This window comes from Pipistrellus kuhlii, unplaced genomic scaffold (assembly GCF_014108245.1).
Source record: "Pipistrellus kuhlii isolate mPipKuh1 unplaced genomic scaffold, mPipKuh1.p scaffold_m20_p_8, whole genome shotgun sequence".
In the NCBI taxonomy this organism is placed as follows: domain Eukaryota; kingdom Metazoa; phylum Chordata; class Mammalia; order Chiroptera; family Vespertilionidae; genus Pipistrellus; species Pipistrellus kuhlii.
This window is the reverse complement of record NW_023425584.1, coordinates 59,785,138-59,794,682: the sequence shown is the minus strand read 5'-3', so window position 1 is coordinate 59,794,682 and position 9,545 is coordinate 59,785,138. Positions and strand designations below refer to the sequence as shown.

Genomic DNA, 9,545 nt, shown 5'->3' with positions numbered 1-9,545 from the left:
CCCGCCGGGTCGCTCCGGTACCCAACACCTCCTCAGGGCCCCACGCGTCGCCGGGGCAACCGTCCAGCTGGAGGAAATGACATCATCCCGCTGGGTCCTGGGGGAGGCGGCGCCTTGGCCGCGGGGGCTTCCGTTGTTGCCTAGGAGACGGGACCGGTCCAGCTTCCACTCGCGCGCCCAGAGCATCGATTGAGCCGGTGGCACGAGGGCCTCCATCCGCACCTGCTGCGTGAGCCTTAGTTTTGCCACAAATAGGACGTGAAGCCTGTGACTCGGCCTGGCCGAATGGTGTGCGGACGAATGGGACAGGAGAGCACGGCGATGACGTTTGCAGACGCGGGAGTCTGACTGCAGGTTTGAATCTTGGCGCTCCTTCCCTTGTGCCCCTGTGGTGTCTGAAAGTTAGCATGGCTGTGCCCCAGTTTCCTCTTCTGAAAAATAAATAAATAAATAAAAGGATGGGAGATAATAAGAATGGCCAGCCCTCTGAACTGGGCGTATAAATGAAATAATACAGGTGGAATACTTGCAAGAGTGCCTGGGATTGAATTCAGTCAATATCAGATACGCTCTTCATGCAACTCAGCCACAAAGGTCCTGGACAGAAGTCACCCCTTGTCCACACTGCTTGAAAACTCATTCCAAGTGTTGGTAGTTTTTGTTTGGGGGATCAGTACGGCGGAAGACTTACAGAAGGGAAAAATCAGTATCTTGAGGAAAGACAACTATGACACTGTTTAAATGTGTTCATCAGCATCTCATGAGTGAGGGACACTGGCTATTGTTAGTCAAATTATGCCAGTATGTATTCTTTGATAGTATCACGTAGAGACAGACACATAAATTACTATATCGCAAGAGAAATAGGATTTCTCATTCAAACTCAGAACTTGTCGTCCTAAACAAATTATTTTTGTTACTAGAGTAGTGCCCTTAGTTAAATGCCTTCTACAAATATTGTTCTAGACAAAGATGCATGTTCTGAATGGATACTATCTCTACTCTCTGTATAGTGCTGTCTTGTGCCTAGTATAATTCTGCATACTTAACTCATATCTTTTAATTCAGTCTTTCCAAAATTCTTTAAAAGTGCTGCTTTTTATATCTACACTAGTGACCCAGTGCACAGATTTGTGTACATTAAAAGGAAATTAATTAGAAGGTGGTCTGTAGGACAGGACTAGGCAAGGTGGACAGGACATGCCCTGGAGCCAACCTTCCCCGCGGCCCCCCCTCCCCCTCAGCACACCTGGGGTGGCGCCTTGGCTCAAGACGTCTGCAGAGTGAGTGGGGTCCCTTGGCAGGTGGAGTCCCTCAGCCGGGCCTGCTGGGATCAGGCTGAAACCGGCTCTCTGACATCCCCCAATGGGTCCTGGGGTGCGAGAGGGCGCTCTGCAAAGTTGCTGTCATACAGGGTGTGGAATGCAAATGGAAGTGTGCAGTAAACGATATGATTCACGGTCGGCAGTGCCCCAGCAACAACATAACCCATGGTCAAAGGTGGAATTGCTTGGCCCCGTGAGGAATTGGGCTCCCTCCTCTATGATTTTGGAGTGTGTCACCCAGGAACCGCCACTGACAAGTCACTGCAGCTTGGCAGCTCCTGCGAGAGCGTCTTCCCCCTGGTGGTCAGTGTTTGTCATAGTGGCAGAGGGACACTTAGTGCCTTTTATAAATATAGATTTTACATGAAAAAAAACAGGCGATATGATAACATCTTGAGATTCAGGTAAGTTTGAAAATATATTATTTTCACCTGTGAAATCTCCCAGACAAGACTCGTTTGTTACATAGACCCTTATACTATTGTGGTTTTAAGAAATCTTCATTTTTAATAATGTTTTGTATATACAAAAACCACATTGTTCTTACTTAAGGAGCTGATCTAGTGCTTTATTTCTTTCCTGATCAGTAGCACACGCTGTATAATTTATTTTTATGTGTCATTTATCCCATGTTCATCTCCTCCTTTCATTCACCTGTTTAATATTGCTTGGCCCCTTCCTGCTTTGTGCTCCTTCCTTTTCAGACAAATCTGGTTTTGAGATAGAAAAGAAAAATAACTAATTTACATGTTTTGGCACAAAAACTTTGAGTTTTGGGGGAATGAAGATCTAATATTAAAGAAAGCCCAGGCATCGTTTAGTAGGAAATTTTCTTGTAAAAGGTAATTTATTTCAGGATTTTCAAGGGAAGAAGGGCCAAATCCAATGTTAGTTGATGAGAATAAAACAAAATTTCAACACTATTCACAAAAACTAATTTTTATTTTGCATTACACTCATTTTCAAATTCCATCATCATTATTATCATCATCATCATCCTTTGGGAAGACTTTTTTCCCAGGAGAAGGAAATCTCGCTGCATGCATTAGTAACCACATTCCAGCAGATGGCAGCAAAAGATTTAGTACCTGGGACTATATGGCAGGAAGATACTCATTAATATTTTTGGAATATTTTACTTTCCTTAGTGATTTAAAAATACATTTAAAAATAAACTACTTTAGCCGAAACCGGTTTGGCTCAGCGGTAGAGCGTCGGTCTGCGGACTGAAAGGTACCGGGTTCGATTCCGGTCAGGGGCATGTACGTTGGTTATGGGCACATCCCCGGTAGGGAGTGTGCAAGAGGCAGCTAGTCGATGTTTCTCTCTCATCGACGTTTCTAGCTCTCTATCCCTCTCCCTTCCTCTCTGTAAAAAAATCAATAAAAATATATTTTAAAAAATAAATAAATAAAAATAAAAAATAAACTACTTTAGAAACAATTTCACAGAACTTTTAAAATCATCAGCTTTTTCTTTATATTATAAAGTTAGAAAATTAGTGTTTTAATGTGACAGTAAATATTTTGTATAAATATTTTTGAAAGACTGTATAAGCTGCTTACCTGCCAGTCCATTCCCTACTCCCCAGCTCAGCCGTGATCATTGTTAATAGGTAGGATTCTTTTCCATACTATCTTTCCTGTGCATATAAAAATGTTCACGTTACATGTGTTCTTCTATAACCAGTTTTTTTTTCCACTTGAATATCCTTTTCATGTTAATCAACTACTGAATTGTGCATAATTCTTTGATTATATGATTATGTATATTTAAGAAAACCCTTAATATTACCTGTTAAAAACTAAAAAAATATTTGTTTATATTTTTTTATTTCACAAGTCTGTTTGTTGTCTCCTTTAAATATAACTTCATATATTAGTACAAATAAAAAAATGAAATGTGAAATAAAAATATAAATACTTTTTTTTTTTAGTTTTTAACAGGTAATATTAAGGGTTAAAGGAAGGAAGAATTATTTAAATATAAGGAAGATGTTCTATGGGTAAAAATAAAACTTTTCAAATTTCCTCATTATATAACTATTATTTCTAGCATTAGGAAGAAACTATTCAATATAGTTCTCCTAAGGAAATCCATTAGGTCATAGGAGGTAAGACTAACATAAATTGAAGCTCTTTGTGTTTACAATGGGCTATGATTAATGGTAAGGCATTGCTAAACTTTTGTATGTAACTTTACAGGCACTATATTTGTCCAATCATGGGTTTGATTTTTGGCATTCTATGTATATGTATTATAGTCAAACTTAAAATAAACTTTGATAAAAACTTGGTTATGCAAGTTTCTTAACCTTAAAATAAACTTTTGTAAACCCGGAGTAAATATCTAAGGTGATTCTATTATATCTTGGCCTGGATTCAAACATCAACTTTTTATTTTCTAGCAGCAAGTTCATGCAACCCAGAGCTCACTGATTTTTTTTTTTTTTCTGTTAGAAAGAATGAATAAGGAATATAACCTCTAAAATCTGATACCAATTTTTTCCTGCATTATACATTACAAGATCTCTTTTCCTTCTATAACTAAAGCCCACAAATATTTTTGCTAATTTATTTTCATTTTTTAAACAAATTTTTCCCCTTAAAAAGCCAATATTACACGTGTTAAAGACGTTTTTCCCTGCTAACTGTAAGTGAATCTGGTTTTTGTTTTTGTTATTTGCTGTAGATTGGGAGTGATGTGTGTCTGGGGTTGGTAGGTAATAGATAAAAATCAGTGATGCATATTAAATTATAGGTAGTATAGATTTTGTATTTTTTAAAATATACTTTTATCAATTTCAGAAAGAATGGGAGAGAGAGAGAGGAACATCAATGATGAGAGAGAATCATTGATCAGCTGCCTCTTGTGTGCCCCACTCTGGGGATCCAGCCTGCAACCGGGGCATGTCCCCTGCCCAGGACTCAAACCATGACCTCCTGGTTCATAGGTGGATATTCAACCACTGAGCAGCCACCCAGGTGAGGTTGTTTCTTATAGTTTAAAAAAGAATTGCCATTCTAGTTCTCTACTGGACACTATGTTTTGATTTTGTCCTTCAAAATCTTTGTGTACAAAGATAGATAGAATGACCTAGTTATGGTTTAACCTGTGCAAAGGAATAATCCCTTCTAAAGTCTGAACACTGCTAACCCAGTCTGAGCTTAGGTTAGCATCTTCCTAGGAGATGGGTTGTTCCACTCTTGGTTCATGTTGTGAACTTGTAATTAACCACATGCGGTGACTTTTCTATATGATTCAAAAGATTCTTTGAACCTAAATGTAGGATTTGATATTTTAATGTATTAAATAGCATTGTATGGTTTGGGGCATCTTTTTTCAATCTTTCAATCTACAGAAAACTTTTTCAGTTCTTTTTAATTGCCCAGACTACTATTTTTCATTTTGTATTATCCTGAAATTTAACAAGTACATATGTGCATGTGGCATGTGTTCATACAAGTTGTTTCTAAAAAGTATCACTAGGAGTTTTAATTTATGCATAATCTTGGTTGCCTTTCTAACCAGGTGTAATGAAAGGTGATTTTGCTGTTTTCCTCAGGTGGTGAATATAGACTGCTCTTTTAGAATTGAGAGCCTGAGCAAAAAAGAATCTCCTAGGTTTGTATGAAACCTGAAAACTAGTTTTCCTAAAACCATAATACTGAATCTGTCCACCATTACTGAAATATAAGTCCACTCTGTATGACAATTTTATACTAGAAATTACCTAAACACTTTAAATAACTAATCTTGCAGGTGTCTATATAAGTAATGAAAATGTAAATAATAGTTAAAGAAATATAGAACTCTGTGACTACACAACTGCTTCTGAGCCTGCCTTCTCACTCTATCAGGCAAATCTATATTTTATTATTAACACACACTTCATTTTGGAAGCATCTTTTAAATAGAAATGTCAGTTCTTCTAATCTTCCCACACAGCATCATTCAAAACCCTTCCCCACAATTATGTACTTCACAAAACCTTTCTTAATTGACCAAGTACAATGTGGAAATTGTCTGTGGGAACCTACTTTTATTCCTCCATGTCCTGATTTTAAAATAGAGAGATTTCATCATTATTTTGATTAATTAAATAAAAAAGACTAAAAAGAAAAAGATTTCAAAAACACAAAACTAAATATAATATAAACATTCTTTATGGTCTATTTTTTTTTTATTTTTAGTCTGTTAACTCCTACCTTTGTCACATCAAATATTATAAATGTTTGATCTGTTAGTCAATGTCTTACTCATTATAGGAATACAATCTAAAACACTCATAGCAAGAGAGAAAGAGTCAGTGCCTAGTTCCAAAGGACAGACTGACTCTCTCGTTAGGGGCTAGTGCAGCTGATGACTTTAAGGTGAAGCCAATGCTCATTTACTATTCTGGAAATTATATGGCCATTAGGAATTATGCTAAATCTACTCTGCCTGTGCTAAATAAATAACAAACAAACAAAACCTGGTTGACAGCACATCTTTTCACAACATGGTTTATTGAATACTTTAAATAAATATTTAGTTGAGAAAACAAAAGATTCCTATAAAAATACTAGAGGCCAGATGCACAAAATTCGTGCAAGTGTAGGCCTTCCTTCACCCAGCTGCTGGTACTGGCTTCCCTCCCGCACCCAGGACTTGGGCTTCCCTCCCTCTGGCTGCTGGCAGGCACCCGGGACCGGGCTCACCTCATAGACTAAGACGCCCGGCCTAATTAGCATATCATGCTTTTGTTATTATAGATGACTGCTCACTGACAATGCATTTGGTTACCCAAGAGTTCTGATGGAGATGGACAACAAGACTAACTTTGTTTCAATATCTGCTTAAAAAGCATCTACTTTCAAGTTTTATTATTTAAGAATTCAGTTGAATTATTTAAGTAACTGCAGATGTGGTGGAAATAGCAAGAGAACTAGAAGTGGAGCCTGAAGATGTGACTGAATTGCTATAGTCTCATGATAAAACCTAAAAAGATGTGACTGAATTGCTATAGTCTCATGATAAAACCTAAAAAAAGTAGTTCCTTGAGACAGAATCTAATCCTGTGAGGGCACTGTTAGGATTGTTGAAATGGCAATAAATTCAAAATATTACATAAACTTAGTTGATAAAGCAGTGGCAGGATTTGAGAGGACTCAACTTTGACAGAAGTGCTACTGTGGCTAAAAACTATCAAACAGCATCACATGCTACAGAAAAATCATTTGTGAAAGGAAGAACCAATGGGTGCATCAGATTTTATTGTTTTGTACTATGGTAAGAACTGCCTCAGTTACCCAACCCCCAACAGCTACCACCCTTATCAGTCAGCAGCCATCTACATTGAGGCAGGACACTCTATCAGCTAAAAGGTTATACTTAGTGAAGGCTCAGACAGTAGTTAACATTTCTCAGTAAAGAAAATATTTTAAAATTAATATATTTACATTATTTTCTTAGATATACAACTTTTTCACTCTTAATAAACTGTAGAATAGTATAAATATAATGTCTATACATACACTGGGAAACAAACAAAAAAAGCTTGGTGGCTTGCTTTATTACAATATTCACTTTATTGTGGTGGTCTGGAACCAAACACACAATTTTAGATAAACATCTTGTTTATGAAGATGTGTCACATCTGCTTCTAAAGAAACTGACCTAAGACACTCTCTTCATTGGAGTTGGCCAATCCATACCCTAATGCCCTGTGTTATCATGACTCAGCTAGTTCCTGTGACCTTTTAGCTCCCATTTATGCTATTAATGGCATATAAATCCAGGGTTCAACTTTTCACTTCCATGGAGATAACTATGATCTGAATGGTGGAGTCAGCATGATCATTCTGGGAAGAATTTAGATCCCAAAAGTCTTATAGCATGCTTACATAAATGTTTTCTTTTCTTTTTTCTTTTCTTTTTTTTTATAGAATAGCTTCTACTAAAAAAAAACAATAAAAACATACCTTTACTATGTTATTAAATGTTGAATAGATTATAAATTCAGGAGTCTTAAACAGCATTATCCAAGAGGAATTTATATATATATATATAAAAGGCTAATATGCTAAGTGTCCAACCAACCAACCAGTCGCTATGATGCATACTGACCGCGAGGGGCAGACACTCAATGCAGGAGCTGCCAAGATGCAGTGACTTGGCAGCAGTGGTTCTTGGTGCTGCACCCTAAAACCAGAGAGGAGGGAGCCCGATTTCTCACTGGGCCATGTGATTCCACCTTTGGCTGTAGGTTATGTTTGTTGCTGAGGCACTGTCCGGCCCAATTCTGGTTTACTACACACTTGCATTTGCATTCTACACCCTGTATGACAGCAACTTTGCAGAGTGCCCTCTTGCACTCCGGGAACCCTCGGGATGTCGGAGAGCTAGTTTTTGCCCATCCCCACAGGCCTGGCCAAGGGATGCCATCTGCCATTGGGACCCTGCTCACTATGCAGATGCCAAGGAGGGAGATTGGCTCCAGGGCGTGTCCAGCCTTTCTCACCCAGTCCTGCCTTGCCACCAGCCACTTTTTATTAATTTCTGTTCAATGTATATGAATCAGTGCACCAAGTCACTAGTTTTTTATATAAAAGTAATCATAATAGATGTAAACTAAAAGGCAAGGCAAAAATAGTAGTATACCAGGCACAAATTAAGGTTTGAAAAAGCTCATTCCAAATGGGAAAATATAATAAGCTTTTAGAAGTAGATAAATTTTCTAATATTATAATAACATTTTGTTCATTAATGCATATTTCTAACTTCCATTTGGGCAAGCAGTTTTTTATAGTGTAGAATTTATGATTACATAAGCATTAAAGATTTTATCTACTTGTATGCTATCAGGCAAATCTACCTAAAACATTTGTGGTTTTGATGTGATATGCAGCTATGAAGCTTGATTTCTTTGCAAGTTCTACAATTTGTTTAAGTTTATTTACAGAAGGAACACTAAATTAGCTTGTTATACTCAGAGTCATTCAAGTATGTCCAATTTGCATACCCATAATTTGAATCCCACGCATTCAATTTAATCTTCTTTCCATTGCTTTCTCTGGCTCCCTTCAAAAGATTAAGAATGACATACATATTTTTGGATGTTTCCTACGATATGTCCCAGAAATTTTAATTCAGAATATTTTTTGTCTTTTATTTTAAATCTTTTTCCCCCCCTCTGGAGAATGGTGAGAATCTGAAGGTATGAGCATCTCTAAGGATTTTGCATCTATTCCAAACATGCATGCTTATAGAAGCAACTGTTACAATGTCCATTCTTTTAACACAGGATTCCATTTAGAACTTTAGCATGGATATTGGAGGTACTTTCAAGAGATTTTTATATTTTTATTTGGATATTGCTATGGTTTCTGGACAGCCCTTCGTGTATTTCTGTGGTCAGCCTTTCATATTGTCAGAGAATGCCACTTTATTTTACTGAATAACTGTTTAGACATTTACTCCTCTCTATAAAAATTCTGGTAATTTTAGCCTGAAGCAAAAGGTCTGTTCTTGGAAATATTTCTATTTTAAAAAGAACTTTAACTTTTAAATCAAAGTAACTAATGTATAATATAACAATAAAATAGTATTGAAAAGCTTCTAATAAAATAAAATGGTTCCCTCCTTCTCCCAAACCACCAGTTCTCACCCTCAGTACTTCTAGAGTCAAAGAACATTAACTGAGGGTTTATTAGTAATGATTTCCCACAAAAAATCATCTCTAAAAATATAACTCAACTCCTATACTTTGATTCATAGTTTTAAAACATTTTCTATCTAATTCCTCATGTAACAGACATGATTTAGCTTACTCAGACCCTGCCACCAATATCTAATTGTATTAATTTTGGATTATTCAACTACTTTTCTTTAAATTAAAAAAATAAAACAAAAACCAAATCTCTCTCTCTCTCTCTCTCTCTCTCTCTCTATCTCTATCTCTATCTCTCACTGTAGAAACACATATATTATATAATCTAAAGCCAAAAGAAAAGACATAAAATTGGTTTGTTAGCCCAGTATGGCAACAAGGTCACCAGAAAGATATTGTGTCATTTCTGCTAAGATTTATAATACAGTATCCATTAGCAGCATATTGTTATAGGCAGCACTTCAGATACTTGTTTTGCTTCCTATTTAAATTTTTTTCTGGAAAATTAATAATATTAATAATAACAATAACAACAATAGTTATCATTACAATAGAGTTTAATAATTTCA

General features: G+C 36.6%; 1 long non-coding RNA gene across 1 annotated transcript in view; it reads left to right on the top strand.

Moving 5' to 3' along the window:
- Positions 1 to 43: 43 nt before the first annotated feature.
- LOC123651772 overlaps positions 44 to 9,545 on the top strand; it is a 76,396-nt gene continuing 66,894 nt past the window's right edge. The window contains exon 1 of the long non-coding RNA XR_006740682.1: positions 44 to 354. This is a non-coding gene — a long non-coding RNA (uncharacterized LOC123651772). The remainder of the gene's footprint in view (positions 355 to 9,545) is intronic.